This window comes from Geotrypetes seraphini, chromosome 14 (assembly GCF_902459505.1).
Source record: "Geotrypetes seraphini chromosome 14, aGeoSer1.1, whole genome shotgun sequence".
In the NCBI taxonomy this organism is placed as follows: domain Eukaryota; kingdom Metazoa; phylum Chordata; class Amphibia; order Gymnophiona; family Dermophiidae; genus Geotrypetes; species Geotrypetes seraphini.
Window position 1 is genome coordinate 51,454,973 of NC_047097.1, and position 18,827 is coordinate 51,473,799.

Here is an 18,827-nt window from a genome sequence, read left to right on the forward strand (position 1 = left end):
TGATGGCATGTGACGTAAGGTCACATGAAACTTTAAACACATCAGCATTTTTCCTAGCTAGAGATTGAAGTCCACAGAGGGTCAGAAAAAGCCTTGACCAGCAGAGCTTCTTAACTAAAGCTGTCTGTAAATACGGCTTAACAAAACAATTGAATTCACTTCACACTATCTCTGTTTAAACATTACCTGTCTTCAAAGAAGGGAAAGATAAACAGGGCCTACCTTTGCATCTTTAAACAACATATGCCTAAGGACACTTACTAAAGTTCTGATACGTGTCCCTTCAAATCCCCTCTTACGACATGTAAATGACGTCACAAATACACAGCATGAGCTGGAAGGGAGTGATACCTTAGGTATGTCTCTCAAGGAGGGGTCTTTTAGGAGCTGTAATACGAATAACACAGTACATGAGCAGTCAAGATAAGAGTGCAAATAATAAGAGATTATGCATTCAACTAAAGTGCTGATCCCAAGAATTAGATAAATCAGAGTTACATTTGAACTCAGCAAAGAGGTCTGCTAATTTCTGAATGTCCATAGGAGGACCTATATTGTCAGAAAGAAAAGTACAACAGCATAAAGTACTGAGGAGAATTTTTTCAGCTAGAATCCTAGCTAGGGCCATACGATTTTGAGAACCATCTGAGAAGTGGAGCCTAATTGATCAGTAATACCTTGCAAGGCGTCCCTAGAATAGTTCACAAAGCGTTGCTGATTATAATAATTTTAACTAATCCAATCAACATTCTTATTAATAGTAATAAAGGGAATAAGGAACTCAAACCCAGCCTTAACCTGAGCTCGGGCCTTAAATTCATCTGGGACCCCTCTAGCATCTATGTATACATGTGATCAGATTTATATCAAGACAAATAAAAGGAAAAACCATGTGAATAGGAAGGATGCCTTTCAGAAAAATATGCAGGAGCATGGTAACCTTAACTAAAGTGCACTGGCCTATCCACTGGCTGGGTAGCTTAACAGGGAGCCAAAAGTCTCCATAAAGCCAGTAAATATCAAATCTGATGCAGCAACAATAGGGCATACCTATGAGCCAAGACAGAACAATAACCTGGGGGTAAATTACCTACAAAACTACCCTGTGTCAGAATAGAAACATGACATATGTAATTGCCCTTATAGATGATAACGGCAATATCAAGCTTTTGTTGTCCTGGCAACAAAGGGTATTTAGAACACTACAGTGCACAAAGGGGATAGGTAAATAACCCAAAAAGGCATGGTTGGATACCAGGAGGGAGGTCCAGATGTACGGTTCCTAGATGGGGTCTAGCTTGAGCACATATGTAACAATTACTCTTATTATGTTGATCAGCAGTGAATTTCATCCATTCTAACCAAAGGTTACGTTCTGAAAACCCTACCTCAACAGCCACAATATCTTCAAAAGTGGGATTGGCAATAGCCATCATGTCAGTAAGTTTATTGAATGTAGGGGCCAGTGGGTTAGCATTTTTTGGGGCCCCCACAAAATGGCGGGAGAAGATGAGTGGAGGTAGATAGATCCCATAAGAAAACTGATGATAGCTAGACCCACCCTTAAACCTCATGTCCATAATGTACATACCTTCATCAGTAGGTCTAGGGTTGTCAATAGTAAGAGAAAGCTTAATAATTTGTGCAGGAACACTTTTCCTATAACAGTGTCCAACCTTATGAAGGGTCATACAAGTAAGCAGTGATTTACCATTTTGGTCCACTGTTTTTCAGAGTATTTTCTAGTTTATAAACCCAGTCAGTATTAATATTCCACCCTACCACTCCCCAGAATGCACACTTATCCCCCCAACGTAAGTCAGTAACATATACATATATGTCCTTAGTTTTAGGAATCTCTGAGGACCAATGGCACAGCCTTGGGATATCAATTGATAAACAGTCCACAATGTCACAATACTCAAAGGAGAAGGTGGCAACTTGTACACTGCTGGAATTATACCAAAGGGTAGCATCGGTCTTTTCTGGATTCCAATTGAAGGACAGCCTTTGCGAGGGAGTAGTCCAGCTTGACATCGTGTTCGCAAAGAGGTGTCGGGGGTGCTGTTTACAGCAGGAGTGTCATTTACAGATGGGTATGGGCAGAAAGTGTCGTGGACCCAGAACACATCATCCCTGTAGACCCAGTGAAAAGGATTCATACAGGGAGAAAAACTAGCAGCAGCAGTGCCAGTAAGAGAATGATAAAGTTGGTAGAATGCTGCAATGAGATCATCATGTTGTTCCACTGGAGGAGGTGAAATCTGCGCAGGGAAGACTTGCTTCTGGGGTTTTAGGTTAACCCTCTTCAAGCGACTTGCGTGGATCCAAACAGGAAACTCCTCAGTGAGTGCAGCGGGCCTGGTCACAGCGATCACAGTAGTGGGAAGGCCAAAGGGGAAATCCGTCTGCTTCCGATCCTTGGAAAGCTGCTGGACAATCACCAGGCTGGAAAAAATGGGTAGGAATCTGTGGAGAGAAAGGAGAAGTGCAAGACACGTTTCTTTGAACAAGCCCTAATATTTCAATTAGCTTTTGGACGTATTCCTCCTGTATCAAGGGAAAATCTACCCATGGGGCGGGGAAAGGTCATCCCGTGAGAACCTCAAAGGGAGAGCAGCCAGATGTCTGTGCATACAGAAAGAGATACTTGAAAAGAAATGCTTGAAAAGCATTCCAAATATCATTCAGCAGCTGTACTCCAATGTGATCCAAATAAGAGATAGAAAACAAGAGAAACCATGTTGCCTGTACTGAATGTGGCAACATGCAACAATACCAATTCATTCACTTAGCATAGCTATTGCAAAAGAGAGACAATACTCAGTTACTTAAGGTTCTTAATTGAACAATCCAAAAGGATATGTTTTTATCGTGCTGCATATAACTATTATGCACCTCAGAGAGACCATACTGATGTACTGAATGTATTCAGAAATGTATATTGAATGGATCATATGTAGGGAACACCACGAAATAAATGCTGTATAAAGTAAAACTTTTTTCTTAAACATATAACCCTTAACTAAACTATATTCAGAATATAAAAGCTATAAGTAAAAGAACATTGCGCAGTTAGGCTAGTAAGAAGTGGAAAAAGAGCTCTAGAAGTGGCCAATATTATGTATCCTGGGGTACCCACTAAACTAAAACAAGTAGACATGACACAGACAAAACATAAAGTTTTTTAAACGTGGAGCTATTACTCCATCTGTCAAGTGTGCAGGGCTGAATTTAACTCTGCAAATAAACACATTGATATAAAAAAAACCAAAACAACAAATAATGTATATCATAACCATCTCATATTTGGAAAAAGGGCATAAAGCTAATGTCTCTTTGGAGCGTCTCTATCTCTGCAGTGATAAAGAGGACCCGTGGAAAACATTAGAAATATCTGTGCCAAAATGGATCTGGGATGGCTATGTATACATCCGGACAAAAACATTTTAAATTAGCAACATCCTAACTTCAGCTAAAACAATAGAAAGGAATTGTATTTTCCAATTTATTTTCAATTCACAACCGTGCCAGCTGTAATTATTGAGCTATATATCTCTGTATCAAGGAGCAAAAGGTCAAGAATGAAAATATCACTAGCAAGAAGTTAAAATGTCGAGCGAGCACTACGATAACCAATACCATGATATTGGGCAATGAATAAGGGAGAGCTAGCAGCTGGTATCCAGGGTTTCCCCTCTTTGCACCAAAGTCCGTCCAGAAGGGCGGCTTTGGGCACCTGCCAAATACCAGGCATCAAATTCAGAGGAGGGGGTGGTAACAAAGGACTGAAGCTGTGAAAAAAGAGAGGAAGAGAATCCTGTTCACCCTTGAGACCCAGAAGCCTATTTAAAAGAAGGGCTTGGACATCGTGAAAAGTATGAAGGGTAATGGGGTGACCTAGGATCAAAGAAGTAACCATCTCTACCACCATAGCACAAGCAGCCAGGGCTTTCTTGAACAGGAGTGACTATAAAAAAAGGCAACAGAGCGTAATTTACCGCCATGTTCTCCCTTCATGGTGTTACAATAGTCCCAAACAAAGAGATAAAACATGTGGGCATAAGCAGGGAAACCCAAACTTGAGCTAGAAACCAAAGCACATCTTAAATGTCCAACATTTCATAAGTCCATCTGATAAGAGCAGTCATTTCAGAAACCAGGGTCTGTCTCAAAATCTGGTCATAGAAGGAACAAGCAGAGATCCATTGGCGGCAGTGACCAATCATAGCAAGAAAAGTAAGCATGTCTTTCTTGGTAGCTGGGCGGGGCAGACACAGAATAGCAGCAGTGCAGAAAGTGCAGATTTTCCTCTGACCATGAGACAGGACAAAACCCAGGTATTTCACTTCAGATGTACACCAGTGCAGTTTATTTCATGACACCTTGTGACCACACACAGACAATCATTATAAAAGGTACAAACTATCAGCCTGACAGGTCTCTAGAATTATGGAACACAAAAGTTGTACAAAATAAGAATAGGACCATGAGGGGCAGTGCATGACTTGTAGAATAGCCCGAAGGACATTCCACATTAGGTATACTGTTGCTTAAAGGTGAAGGCAGCCTCACCAAAGGGATTAAAAATAAAACATTCTTTAGGACAATGACAGAAAAAAATCATTGGCTGCCGATGGAATGGTGGAAGAAACATAAGGGCAATGAGAATTACCAAAACATTAACAGCCCTAAATCTAGGACGAAACGAGGAATGCCATGAGCTTTGACAACAAGAGCGATGGGCGTATTATAAGAAGAGATGGTGGTTTTGATAATGCCGGAGAAAAGTCAAGAGACAAGCAGTGGAATCTCACCTTACTGCTTGATAAAACCAAGAATGAGTAACTTCAAAGAAGCACTATAGGGGGTCAGTGGAAGCCCAAACAGAGAAGTCTGGGGGAAGGGACAAAAACATTCATGCACAGACCCTGATAATGAAAGCAAAGAACAGATTAGCTTTGCTCTGCACAAGAAAGAAAACCTTTAAAACGGAATTTTTCTTTTTCTTGTTTCTTTTTTTTTTATGATCCAGCACAGAACACAAAGAAAGCAGCCGGTAGAAGAAACGCACAAAATTAGTCAGGATCAAAAGGAAGACAAGAAATAGTGCTTGTGTACAAACTACAAGGGAAAGATCTTAGACTGATTCAAACAGCGCTTTCAATTCATTCCACATAACAGCATGTCCTACCTCAGTATTAAACATTGGTGACACAGAAAGATGTGAGCTGAAGGAAAAATGTCATACATACACACAGCCGTACAAGTCTCATTTGTCTAGGAGTAAGTGCCTTTATGACTCATTACAAAACCCAATATAACAATGCAAAAATATTCGCTTATCTTACCTTATAAGCGAGGTACAGTAATAAGAGACAATAAAATCTTATACTCTATAAAAAACCTTACAAATGACAGAGTGGGCAGGGGGGTTCTATAAATAATTTCATTCTTTCCGAAAGAATGGCAGCTGCTTATATATATGAGGGGTGCTTACCGAAAGTACCCCGTGATTTTTCCCCAAAAAAACTCCATAATAGAACCCAAAGCTTGAACTTAAAATAAAGGGTTGGGTACAGGTCACCACTACCCAGTGAGTATTAAAGAACAGAAAAAATTCAGAAATACTCACAAAATACTGGTGATATCATCTGCCCATCGCGGACGTGCCCCCAACTGAAAAGGATTCAGGTCCCAATTCCTGCCCCATACTTTCTCTGTCTCTGTCATTTGCAAGTCAGGTACCTGGGGACACATCTTAAAGACCAGAAACCATCTTTCAAATATGTCCGTCTTTTATTATGAGTTTCACATATTTATACGAATCAGGTTTGCCAGCATGTGATGGCATGTGACGTAAGGTCACATGAAACTTTAAACACATCAGCATTTTTCCTAGCTAGAGATTGAAGTCCACAGAGGGTCAGAAAAAGCCTTGACCAGCAGAGCTTCTTAACTAAAGCTGTCTGTAAATACGGCTTAACAAAACAATTGAATTCACTTCACACTATCTCTGTTTAAACATTACCTGTCTTCAAAGAAGGGAAAGATAAACAGGGCCTACCTTTGCATCTTTAAACAACATATGCCTAAGGACACTTACTAAAGTTCTGATACGTGTCCCTTCACTATTCATGGTATGCCTCTGTGATATGGTCATATTTTTTTAGGAAATAGACAAGTCTCAGGGCTGTATTCTGTATTGTCTGCAATTGCTTCATCATGGTCGCAGGACAAGGTAGGTATAGTATGTTGCAGTAGTCTATCATCCCAAGGATAAGAGATTGTACCAATAGTAGAAATTGCTTCTTTTCGAAGAATGTTCAGATTTTTCTTAGATTTCTCATGGTCATGAACGATGCCTTTATTATTTTGTTAATTTGGGGTTGCATGGTGCAGCCTCTGTCAATTGTGACTCCTAGCAATTTTAGTGTAGGTTGTATTGGGTACGAGATCGAGTTTATTACAAGATTAGTTAATGTGGGAGTTTTTGTTGTTTTCTAGTAGGATGAAATTTGTTTTGTCAGGGTTACGTTTTAATTTGTGCTCTGTCATCCAAATTGCAACTGAATCGAGAGTTTTGTGTATTGTGCTTGCCATGACGGGTTCTGGTTGGTCGAAGGGTAGGAGAATGGTGATGTCATCTGCGTAGCTGTATGAAATTATGCCATGATTATCTAGGTAGTAGCTGAGGGAGGCTATGTATATATTGAATAGTGTAGGTGATAGGGGCGATCCTTGGGGAACTCCGCAGGGGTTGGACCATGGTTCTGATAATATAATGTAATGCTTTCTGGATGACCAACTCCAGGGATATTGCAGATGCCATTTTCTTAGCTATGATAATCCCTGAGCAGTGCTATCGAAAGGGTTACCTCTAATTATACCTGAAAATTCACCGAAATACAGAACATGAACTGCTAGAGTAAAACCTGCAGTGATACAAGTAAATTATTCCAGCACAAAATCTTCTGGTTGGTTTGACATTTAGCTTTGAGCTGCCATTTTACTTGCAAAATAATTGTCATTTTGTACCAGTTAGAAAGCATTTCTAGAGTTGACCTCCAAGCGTGGCATTTTTATCCAAAAAGTGCCTTTGGAGAAAAGCAGGTGCTTGTAAGGGTTAAAGTGGCAACAGTTTAAAATGTAGTGCCAGCAGGGCAGGAGGGGCTAGAAATCTCTTCTGCCTGATGTGGGGACACAAAGGCTCACTGGAATTGGTGGAGGGCAGACGTGGCACCTATAAAGGGGGACTTTTTGATGCTCTGGAAGTGACAACGTTTTCAGATAGCTCCCAGCTCTCTGGTAGCTCCTGCCTATGCTCTTGGGAGAGGGGACATGGAGGGAGATATGCTTTCTTGGAAAGATCTGCAGGGAAGGGGGTATGGAATTTGAGGTGTGCTCAATCTGGAGGGGGAAACTCAAGGTCAATATTTGTTCTCTGGTGTACTCAATATATTGTTTTGGGGTTTTTAAAAAAAATTTTCAATTGTACAATTCTAAACAGAACAGTACAGGATAAAGATTTCCATACAAACAAAGTTAAACAATATTTAATATAAAGATCTTTCTAGCTCATAAATCTTGGAGGAGCTACCTTAATTAGGTTGTAACCTAAGTTAAGCCATCTCTAGTGCTATAATTTTTACTTTCCAAAGTAACTAACTTTATTTCACAGTTTATTTTTCTTGTTCACGGAAACTTAAAAATTGCTGAAGCTGGGTGGGATCCTCAAAAATAAATTCTTTTTCTTGAATTTTAAACAATACACTTACATGGAATTTTTTTTACGAAGGTAGCTGCCAGAGCCAACACCCTAGACTTTAATTGAAGAAATTCTTTCCTTCGCATTTGGGTTGCTCTTGATACATCGTGAAATATTAAAACAGTATCCCCACAGAATTTAGTTCTATTTTTAAGGAATAATCTCATAGTAAGTTTTTGTCAAGCTCACTTGAACAAGTCATCAAGAGAGTAGACCTGTTTTGAATGCTATCTTGCGAGTCTTCCAAAAAGAGAGTCAAATCAAACTCTGAAGGAACCAATAGGTCTACTCCTTGATCTGATGTTACTTTCTTTTTCTGTGGGATAAAGTATCAATTTTGAATTGAAAAAGTCTCCGATTACTATATTGTTTGAATCTAGGCAGTTTTCCCATATGAAGAAAGGCATGATGGGCTAGAGCTCTTTAGCTTGGAGATGACAGAGAAGAGGCACGATATTCCTATAGGAATTGATGTTATAAAAAGTCTTTTGGAGACAGGATGCTAAGAGTATGCGTTCTTATGTCTGCTTATACCATTTCCATGATTGTGTGGTTCATATTATGGCAGTGTTTTGGTGCCAGAAGGATGCCAGAATAATTCTTCTCTTTCAATATCTTCCACAGTCAGCGGTTATGCTCGACAGAGCAGTCCAGATGTGGTAGACAAGATCTTTGCAAACGCTGCGGCTCAGATGATTGTGTGAGTTGGCTTCCTTATTCCTTATTTATTGTGTTATATTATTCTATACAATTCAGATGCGATATTTAAGAGAAGGTTTTAATCATAATAAGCTTTATGCTAAGATGGTTTGTTCCTAATTCTCTGTGGCAACTTTCTGTAATAGTTGATCATTTTTATGTGTGTATAAAAAAAAAACTATGGGCTTGTTTTCTAATGACAAATACCTGTATTTAGTAAGATTTTTATTGTTCAAGCATTTTCTAAGCACTTTAATATTGAACTGTTATTATAAAAAGATCTCTTGGGCTGTGATATTACCAATTCCTTTATGATAATTCAAGCACACTGGATCTCATTTAGGGGTCTTTTTACTAAGATGCGCTAATTGATTTAGCACACGCTAAAAGACACCCATTATATTCCTGTTTGCTTATCATTAGCATGCATTAAATCAGACCCTTTAGCTTGTTGAAAACTCATTGGGGCAGGTACTCAAAACTAAAATCTGCCTTTAACGTGCATATATATTGGCGACGGATTATCAAAATGGCTTACTGAGGTCTTTTCTGAGTTTTCTAGCAGTTTCCAATACTGCCATGCAAATGTGGTAAAATGAGGTCATTAATATTAAAATGATCACACCGAGTGATTCTCTATAATCGGCGAGTGATTCTCTAACATTGTTGTGTCACATTTGCGGCCATAAATTGCCGACAAGTCTGAGCTGTTGTTGCCTTACTTTTTGATCGGTGCCTGAGCGCTGATTGACTCAGGCACTGACAGGAAAGTAAGGTTTGACAGATCAGACCCTCCCCCAAATTAAAATAATTTTTAGAAAATTCTAAATTGAAGATTGGAAGGAGAGATGCCCACTCTCTCCTGCCATGTCGCACAAACACCCCTGCCCACAGCGGGAGAGATGTCCACTCCCTCCCACCGTTGAAGTCAAGCAACCCCCTGCCCAATCCCTTCCGCTGCCAAAGTCAAGCAATCCTCCTCCCCCGCAGTGGGAAAGATGCCCACTCTATCTCACCATTGCCCAATCCCCCCAACAACTCCCCCCATGCCCCCGATGACCCCCCTCCCAGCACCTCCCTAACTTATTCAGGAAGTCCAGCTGGAAGGACACCTACCCTCTGGCTGACATGCCTGCCTCTTACAAAATGGCAGGCCATCCCCTTCCCGGTGCATCCTGGGATGTGCTAGGGAGGAGCCTAAGGCTCTGATGATTGTGTGCTATAGGAGGGGCCTTAAGCAACCTAGGCCAATCGGAGCCTTAGGCCCCTCCCCGGTGCATCCCAGGATGCACTAGGAAGGCAAAGGCCTGCCATGTTTTAAGAGTTTGGCCTGCCAGCCAGATGGTAGGTGTCCCTCTGGCCAGACTTCCAAAATAAGGTAGGGGAGCATAGGAGAATTGTTGGGGGGATTTGGGTGATGGCGAGAGAGGGTAGCTCTCCCGCTGTGTGTGTGTAGAGTTGGGGACACAGGGGGAGTTGTTTTTTTGGGGGGGAGAGTTGGGCAATGGCAGGAGAGAGTGGGCATCTTTCACGCTGCAGGGGGGGGGAGTTAGCAATGTCAGGAGATTATGTGATGTGGCATCTCTCTTGACGATCTTCAAATTTGGGCTTGTTGTTTTTATTTTAATTTGTGTGTGTGTGTGTGTGTGGGTCTGAACTGTTAAACCTTACTTTCCTGTCAGTGCCAGAGCCCCATCAGTGCTCAGGCACTGCTCAGAAAGTAAGGCTACAACAGCTCAGACCTGATAGCAAATTTTGGTCAGAGATGTGGCACAACGAGGTTAGGGAAGCACTCGTCGTTGATAGAGAATCGATCAGAGTCCTCATTGTAGTATCGAAGACTGCTAGAAAACCCGGAAAAACCCACGGTAAGCCATTTTGATAATCTGCCACTACAATACATGCACACTAAACCAGCTGGAACCGGTTTAGCGACCGCATTAAAAGTAACCTTAGGTTTTGAGAATCTGGCCCTCAATCTGCACACAGCACAGGTATTTAGGCCCAGTTTTCATTGGCTTAAATGGGTGTGCTTAAATGATTTTATGTAGATGCCAGACACAGATGGATATGCCTAAACACGACCCGTATTGGGTCCATCAATAAATTTAGAGTTTGAGTGTCTGGAACTTGGAGGCCCTTTGTGCTTCTTTTGCTCCTTGTGCCTAAATGTTAGTCACAAGTACGAGTGATAACAAAATTCTATGGACTGTGCATAACATAGAATCACGTTAAGCGCCATAATTTTCAGCACTAATTTTGTTAGGCATCGTATGCAGAATATGGCCCTATGTGCGCTTAAGTACACGCACTAAAGTTACTTACTGCAAAACACTTTAATGCGCTTTGCAGGATGTTCACGTGCGCTAAGCGCATGTTAGGGCGTAACGCCCTTTAGTAGACATATCCCTAAGTTACCTGAATATCATTTTCATATGCTGGAATTTCAGTTTATTTTCTTTAACCCTTTCAGGACCAAGGGACATATTTGTCCCATAACTTTAAAATCCTATAAATTTTGATTGGGATCGTCTACAGTTCTAAATTTGATATGTACGGATTCCATATGATACTGCCTTTATGTAAACAAACTGGTTCCGACATTCATTCATTAGCGTCGTTGCCAGATTGACGAGAAGATTCACTTGCCACACTGTCCATAAGCCAGAAGTGTGATTTTAAAAAAAAAAAATAATGATATTTCACAAAAAAAATCAATTTTTTGGCATCTGCAAGCCCTTTTTACCATAAAAATGTCGTCAAAACCACAAAAATTGGCCTACGATCCTTATGGTCCTGAAAGGGTTAAGGTCTTTTCCCCAGTAGAAGTCAATTGTTAACCAATTGTTAAATTAATAAGGCTCTTTGTGATGGGTCCAAGTTCTTGAGCCAACAGGGTGTTTTTCTTTTAAAAACTAATTGGATCTAATTCACGAAGGGTTTAATTGTTTCAATTATATTCTTAATTTACTATGGAATGTCTTTACCCATAAATTATGAAATAACTATATAGACATTTTCCATTCAGCCATTTTATTTGAATCAATTTTTAATAAGCTGTATTATAATATATTATTTAAGAAGTTTGTTCTGAAGACATATAAAAAAAGAACACTGATTGGGGTAGCAGAATGCACCTAGTGATCTTTGGGGTAGGAAATCTGATTATTATTATTATTTTTTTTTTTACTGTAAAAGCAAACATGAAAAATCAGCATGCATGACATGGAAGCTGTGATGGTGTTTATATATTTGACACCCTTGTTTTCACTCATATTCCCTTGGTACGGGTTGATTCTTCAATTGAAATGTATGTCGGATGAAACCTTCAAGTATTCTTTGGCACTTTGGTTGCCTTTGGTCGCCATTTGTTTGCTCCTAGCAGAAAAAGGCTGGTAATTACACTTCTCCCTCCAAATCCGCGGTTTCAGTATCCGCGGATTTGGTTATTTGCAATTTTTTTTTTTTTTAATTAATTTAAATTTTTGGGCTATTTTTTAAGCCTTGTGAGACTCCCCAGAACCTTACTTGGTGGTCTAGCGGACTTTTGGGGCAGATCACTCATAGGAAATGGATGCCGTGAGCTCCTATAGTGAAAATATGTACATATCTTACATAGTACGCAGCGTGCATTGGACAGGTAGGTGTACACATAGATGAAGATTGGGTGAATATACCATAAGTTATATGTGCATAACTAGAGCTTAGCTGCACATATTTTGGCCAGTGCAATGGCTGGCATAAGCATTCGTACCTAACTTATAGATGTGTGTTTTCACAGTTAGATTAGTATTCTATAGGTGTCTATGTTCCTTTATAGAATAGGCCCTCTCGTCATCTATTTTTATACTTCCAAAGAAGGCGATTTGAGGATACAATAGGATCTGTACAGCTGTTATTTACTCCCCCAGCTTAATGCCTCCCTTTAATGCAGTCAAGAGTGCATGTGTTATGGAAATCATGCATACTTTTAGCTGAATTTGAAGATAACAATATTAGGCCATTTTACACACCTTTAGAAATTTGCCTTGCAAATGATACGTCTGGATTACCTCATGTGTGTCCTCCTGGGTCAAACAATTTACTGGAATGGATGTCCAGAATCCTTTGTGCTTATGAAAAGGGTACAAAATGAGAAACAGAGTTTGCTTGTAGGATTCCTATGTATCTGTATGCTTCTACATTTCAGAATTTATTGAATATCCATGTGAAAAGCATATAGCTTTGTTTCTTAGTGAGCACTGGGATGGTAGGTTATGAGCTATTATAACGTATTCCAGATCCAGAAGTGCCTTTCAGTTGAACCAACTCCTAGGAACCCCACAATGAGGGACCCCCCCACCGGTGGTTTTCTTGGTAGCATACACGAGTGGTTTGGCATTACTTTCTCCTCTGCAGCGTGAGTCACCACTATGTCACTGGGGAACATAACCAGCCTGGCATTAGGCCACTCTGCTCCTTAACTATCATTAGTTAATGCCAAATTGTGATTTTTTTTTTTTGTATTTATAAAAATTTTATCTACTATGTTATGAGCTGTTGACTAGTGCTAGGCAGTGTCTAATTGTGAGGTTTTATGGGGGTTAAAAAAAATGAACTGAGAAACCCTGAGAGAAAAAATATATAAATCATATAGATTCACAAATACATTAAATCAAGAGAATCCACTATTGAAAATTACAATGTAAATTCATTTAAATAATCCAATAATTTAATATTTTAATTAAATAATTTAGTAAACAAAAACTTTAGAATAAATTTCAGAACTCAGAGGAAGGAATACAAATTATCATCACAATCGCATATCTCCAGAAAGGACAATAGTGAACATAAACAATGAACGATACAAACATATACTGAAATAGCTCACTTAACTTGAATTCATTCAGACTTCAAACTAAAGTCCAAGGAGACATCAAAAGGCCAACGGAGATCCTTAACCATCCGAGGAAAGTCAATGTTCACAATCCATAATTCATAAATCCATGTGCAATCAAATCCCTAGGTGCAACAATCATGCGATCGTGTCATCAGATCATGTTCAAAAACATCAGTGATAAAACTATCCAATAAAAAGCGTTGAATGTTGAATACAAAGACATTCCATATCAGTTTCAACTCCCTCCTAAAAAAAAAACCAAAAACAAAAATGCCATTAACTACGTTGCACACTGCCTTACTTTGCATTTCCAAAAAGCAGTTAGGAAATTTACTACATAAACCTGTGATAGACAGTGAGGTGCTAGAGGACCCCTTCTTAAATTATTTTATGATAGCAGAGAGATCTCACAAGTGCAGCACAGATGTCTAGAGTAATTTGATACGCAATTGGTAGCAGTGAATGTCTCTTGATAAGGAGCTGGCGGCGCAGTGCTGGCAACAGATTTGCTGTGCAGCTAGATAGGATCCTGTCAGTAGTGACATATATGAAGACAACTCCACATATATTTGTGCATGACCGCTAAGGATGCCCTTCATAGAGTCCTGCAGGGTAGGACGTCTACCGCCAGAATCCTCACCTTCGATAGGCGAATCACTGTTTTCTAGTGCCCCATTCTTGTTATCCTGCGTTATGTGTTTAAACAGGGTTGTTTTATAAAGTATAGCGGCCTGCTGAGTGCAAATTCTGTAACAGCAACTAAGCACCCAGATTCTATTAAAGAATACTAGTATAAGTTGGCATTTGCATGCTAATATTTAGGCACAAATGTGCACGCCTAAATAAGACTCTTTAGTTGTTTAGTACATAAATGACAGTATAAAAAAACATAGTAACAGTAAATGATGGCAGATAAAGACACGAATGGTTCATCCAGTCTGCTATTGGAGGTGGAAGGAGCTCTGAGTAGTGCTGCTGGAGAGAACTAGAGGTCAGGGAAGGAGGGAGCTGAGCCTAACTCTTTGCCCCAGGGTTGTCCATGGATCCTGGGGTCCCTTCCCTGGGAAAGGCCCAGGCTGCGAGGCCTAGAAAGGATGGAAGGCGGAAGTTTGGGGTGACTATGGTGGGGTCATTCCTGGAGGAAGGTTCCCTGAAGGTGCAGTGGAGGCAGGTGGAGGAACCCCAGCCTGGCAGCAGTTCAGCAAGCCCTGGAAGGAGCAGAGGTAGGTCAGCAAACCCTGTGTCCATGGAAGTGGAAGAAGGACAGGTCAAGGGCAGGCCTCTCCTGGAGGCCTCATCTGAGAGTGGCAGCTCTGGGGAGTCGGAAGATGAGATGTGGTCTGACGATGATTTGTTTGAGGATGTGGTGGAGGTACAGGAGTTGGAGGCAGAAGCCCTTGGGCAGGGTACTGGGGATCCTGCTGCAAGGACAGTGCAAACTGTGAAACTGCTGGGTGAATTGGAGAGAAGGTCTCAGGAGCTGCAGAGAAAGATAAAGATGGTTATGAGAAAACTGGTGCAAAATAAAGAACAAAGAGGAGCAATTGTTGAGAAGGCAGTCGGACATTTGTATTCATAAAATGACTGCCATTACCAGGGATAAGACAAACCCAATATGTGAACTATTCAGAAACCGGGAAAGGATGGCTGCTTCAAAGAATGGAGTACAGGGGTCACTGCCCTTGTCGGTGGTGCCTGAATCATTGGAATCCACTCCTTGTGAAAATTTTGCTGGGACTGGAGCAGATACAGAGAAAAGAAAAGTTAATTTTCCTGCACAAGACAGGTCACAAGCTGGAACAGGTGGACTTCAAGGGGAAATGGCTCCCACCTTAGCTGTCTCATTTTCAAAGTAACCCACGGCACGGCACCCAGTTACCTAAACAACCGTTTTCACTACTACCTCTCACCCAGAAGAAGGAGAACACAGAACCTTTTCACCTACCCACCCCTCTACGGTACTCGTCTTAAGAAACTTTACGACAACCTTCTGGGGACACAGGCAGCTAAAATCGACTCTGACATCTCAAAACTTCTGACCAAAACAACAGACATAAAAGAGTTCCGTAAAGAAATAAAAACACTACTGTTCAAAAAATATCTCCCATCACCCTAACCACCACCCAATGAGTCCCCAATCAACGCCTTTGGAAACACCCACCTATAGTATCTCTTTGTCTGTGATCCAGAATGTACTGTAACTCTTTTACACTACACCCGATTTAACTTGATTCAGTTGACATGTATTATCTTCTGTGATATGTATTATCTTCTGTTATATGTATTATCTTCTGTGATATGTATTATCTTCTGTGAAATTGAAGTACCATTATCCTTAACTGTTCCTGTAACTTACCCTTATCCTGAAATGTAATTCTACTGGAACTGCCCAGATAATTTCTATATTGTAATCCGCCTAGAACCGCAAGGCACAGGCGGAATAGAAATCCGTAATGTAATGTAATGTAAAGACTATGAGCTAGTCCAGCCGCCAGTTCCATATAAGGAGAGTAGTGCCCTAGGTGGGCTGCAATGGACGATAATGGAAAGTCTAGTGCTGGCAGGAGCTACACCTGTCTTGAGTTTGGGACTTAAACATAGAAACGTGGTTCAGTTAAAGTGGATTGGGATGTGTCCCATGCCAGGGAGAGAGACAGTTTTGCATCTGATCCTAGGTTTGGGGTTTATACCGGAGGACCTCTACACCCTGATTCACCCGGTCAACGTGCTGGAGTATGACGTGAGTTTTCTTACACATCCTCAACTGAATAGCCATATACGGGACACAGACCATGCAAGTCTGTCCAGTACTGGCCTTAGTTCTTCAGTATATACCCATTATTATCTGATTAGAGATCCTCTGTGTTCTTGTCATGCTTTTTGGAACCTTTTTCTTCTCCACCCCATCCCTTGGGAATGCATTCCAGGCATCAACCGTAAAGTGAATTTCCTAACATTACTCTTGAGTCTACCACCCTTCGACCTCAAATTATGCACATAAGCCTGGGAACCAGTGTTCCCGCTAAGCTGCGTTGGCCTGCGCTCACGCACAAAATATTACATCGCAGCGCACAAGTTTCTCTTCACAGCGCACACACGCGTCGCAAATTTCCCCACAATTGCCATGCTTCGGTTCCTCTTCTTCCTTCCTTCCTCCCCCCCCGCGGGACCCTGCGGCACCATCAACTCTTACTCCCTCTAATGTCGGCCCTGCAGCTCCAGACTTCCTCGCACCTTCTCCCCTCCCCCTTTGGATCGCTATTATTTTAAATGTTATAGCCGCGGAGCTGTATCCATCAGTGGAGATGTCTAACCTCGGCCTGCCCCGGAACTCTTACTGCAACAGTGACTTCCTGTTCCTGCCTAGACGGGCGGCTGCTGCAGTAAGAGTTCCGGGGCAGGCCGAGGTTAGACATCTCCACTGATGGATACAGCTCCGCGGCTATAACATTTAAAATAATAGCGATCCAAAGGGGGAGGGGAGAAGGTGCGAGGAAGTCTGGAGCTGCAGGGCCGACATTAGAGGGAGTAAGAGTTGATGGTGCCGCAGGGTCCCGCGGGGGGGGGGGGGGGGGAGGAAGGAAGGAAGAAGAGGAACCGAAGCATGGCAATTGTGGGGAAGTGCAGAGCTGCAGGGAAGAGTGTTGCGGTACCCAGCTGGAGGGAGAAGGAAGATGAGGGAGGGAATTAAAGGAGATGCCAGGGCTTGGAGCGTAGGAGGAAGGTATGCCAGTCTAAGGGAAAAGGAAGGGGGAGAGGTGAGAGCATGGAGGGGGAGCGAAAGATGGAAGAAAAGGAAAGGAGAGAGATGCCAGAGAATCAGGGAAGGGGAGATACCAGACTATGAGGAGAGGTGTGGGAGAGGGAAGGCGAGGAGAGAGATGCCAGACCAATGGGGTGAAAGGAGAGATGGAAGGGGGAGGCATACAGTTTCTGGAAGGGGCATAGAAGGAGAGAAGATGCCATATAGGGGAAGAGAGACGGCAGACAGTGGATGGAAGGAAGAGAGTTACAAGAAGATGAGGAAAGGAGAAACCACAGAAGACAAAGGTAGAAAAAAATTTCTATTTATTTATTGCTTTAGGAGACATGTGTCACTGTTTCTGTGAAGCATTGTATGCAGAGTCCAGCTTCTTGCTGGTTCAATTTAACCTTTGTCTATGTATTTTTATTTTATCCCCCCTTTTACAAAACTGTGAAGCGTTTTTAGCACCAGCCTTGGTGGTAGCAGCTCTGATGCTCAGAATTTTATGAGCATCAGAGCTGTTACCTCCGTAGCTAAAATCCACACTACAGTTTTGTAAAAGAGGGAGGGGTTAGTTTGTGATTACATATTCCTTACTAGGCGAAGGTGTTTTCTGTGTTCTGTGTGTTTTCTGTTAGGATTGACGGTGTAGGATTGATCTGTGCTGGTCTGGCTTGTTTAGTTTTACAATGGGTGTATTGATGTACTGCTCACTGCAATATGTAAGATGCTGCCTTTTCCTAGGTACTCATGTGTGACGTGTGGTTTGTTACTAAAAATCATGTTTTTCTTACAGATGGGGGGGGGGGGTGCCAAAAAATGATGGGCCCCGGATGTTACATATGCTAGGTACGCCACTGTATGTAAAGATACCAGAAAGCTGGCGTAGCAAAAACTTCTAAGTTTTGAGTATTTAACCCTCCCACAATCTCACGGGCACTCGTTTCAAGTTTATTGAGATTTTGATTTAAACGCAATATCAAATATTTTCAATGCGTATAACAAAAATAAATTTGGGGAAATAAATAAAACCATTTGAACCAGTGTTCCCGCTAAGCTGCGCTGGCGCACAAAATATTACATCGCAGCGCACACGTTTCTCGTCACAGCGCACAATCGGAAGAGGCGTACGGCAGATGGCAGGGCGGCGAGAGGAGAATCGGGCGAGTTGGCTCATAACTTGCTGGCGCCCGATATTTTTGGCTCACGGTGAAAAAAGTTTGCTCACAACACCCGCCCGCTTAGAGGGAACACTGCTGGGAACCATGCCTAACTTTAGGTGCATCCGTTTGTACCAACTTGAAACATGGTGCAAATCCTCAATTAGGCATGGATCCCCTCCCCCTTATTCTGCACTACACGTGTAAATACAGGGAATGCCCCCCCCCCCATCTGTCCACGACCCTCCCATTTCCTTGCCCTCTTTTTTTGACCTACACCTAAATATACATGTGTAACTTTTAATTTAAATCAATTAGCGCCAATAATTGTTTCTTAAGATCCCAACTACTATTTCACTCAGCATTTTTAAAAAAGAATTTGGGGGGTAAGTGTAAACTTGTGCGTGCAAGTTTATAGAATTATGGAGATAATTTATTCCAGAGCTTGGGGAAGAATATGTCCCAAATCCCGTATTATATCAATATTAATAGCTAACTTTCTAGACTTTGGCCTCCCCAGGTCTACTTTGTCAAACACATAATAGTATATAAACATATGGCCTCTGTTCTGACTTC

The 18,827-nt window shown here is 41.5% G+C and overlaps 1 protein-coding gene across 1 annotated transcript in view; it reads left to right on the forward strand.

Annotated features, from left to right (window-relative positions):
- The window catches only part of LINGO1 (leucine rich repeat and Ig domain containing 1), a 1,785,251-nt gene that overhangs the window by 147,379 nt on the left and 1,619,045 nt on the right, over positions 1-18,827 (forward strand). The window contains exon 2 of the mRNA XM_033919604.1: positions 8,393-8,468. The gene's annotated coding sequence lies outside the window, so the exon portion shown is untranslated. The remainder of the gene's footprint in view (positions 1-8,392; positions 8,469-18,827) is intronic.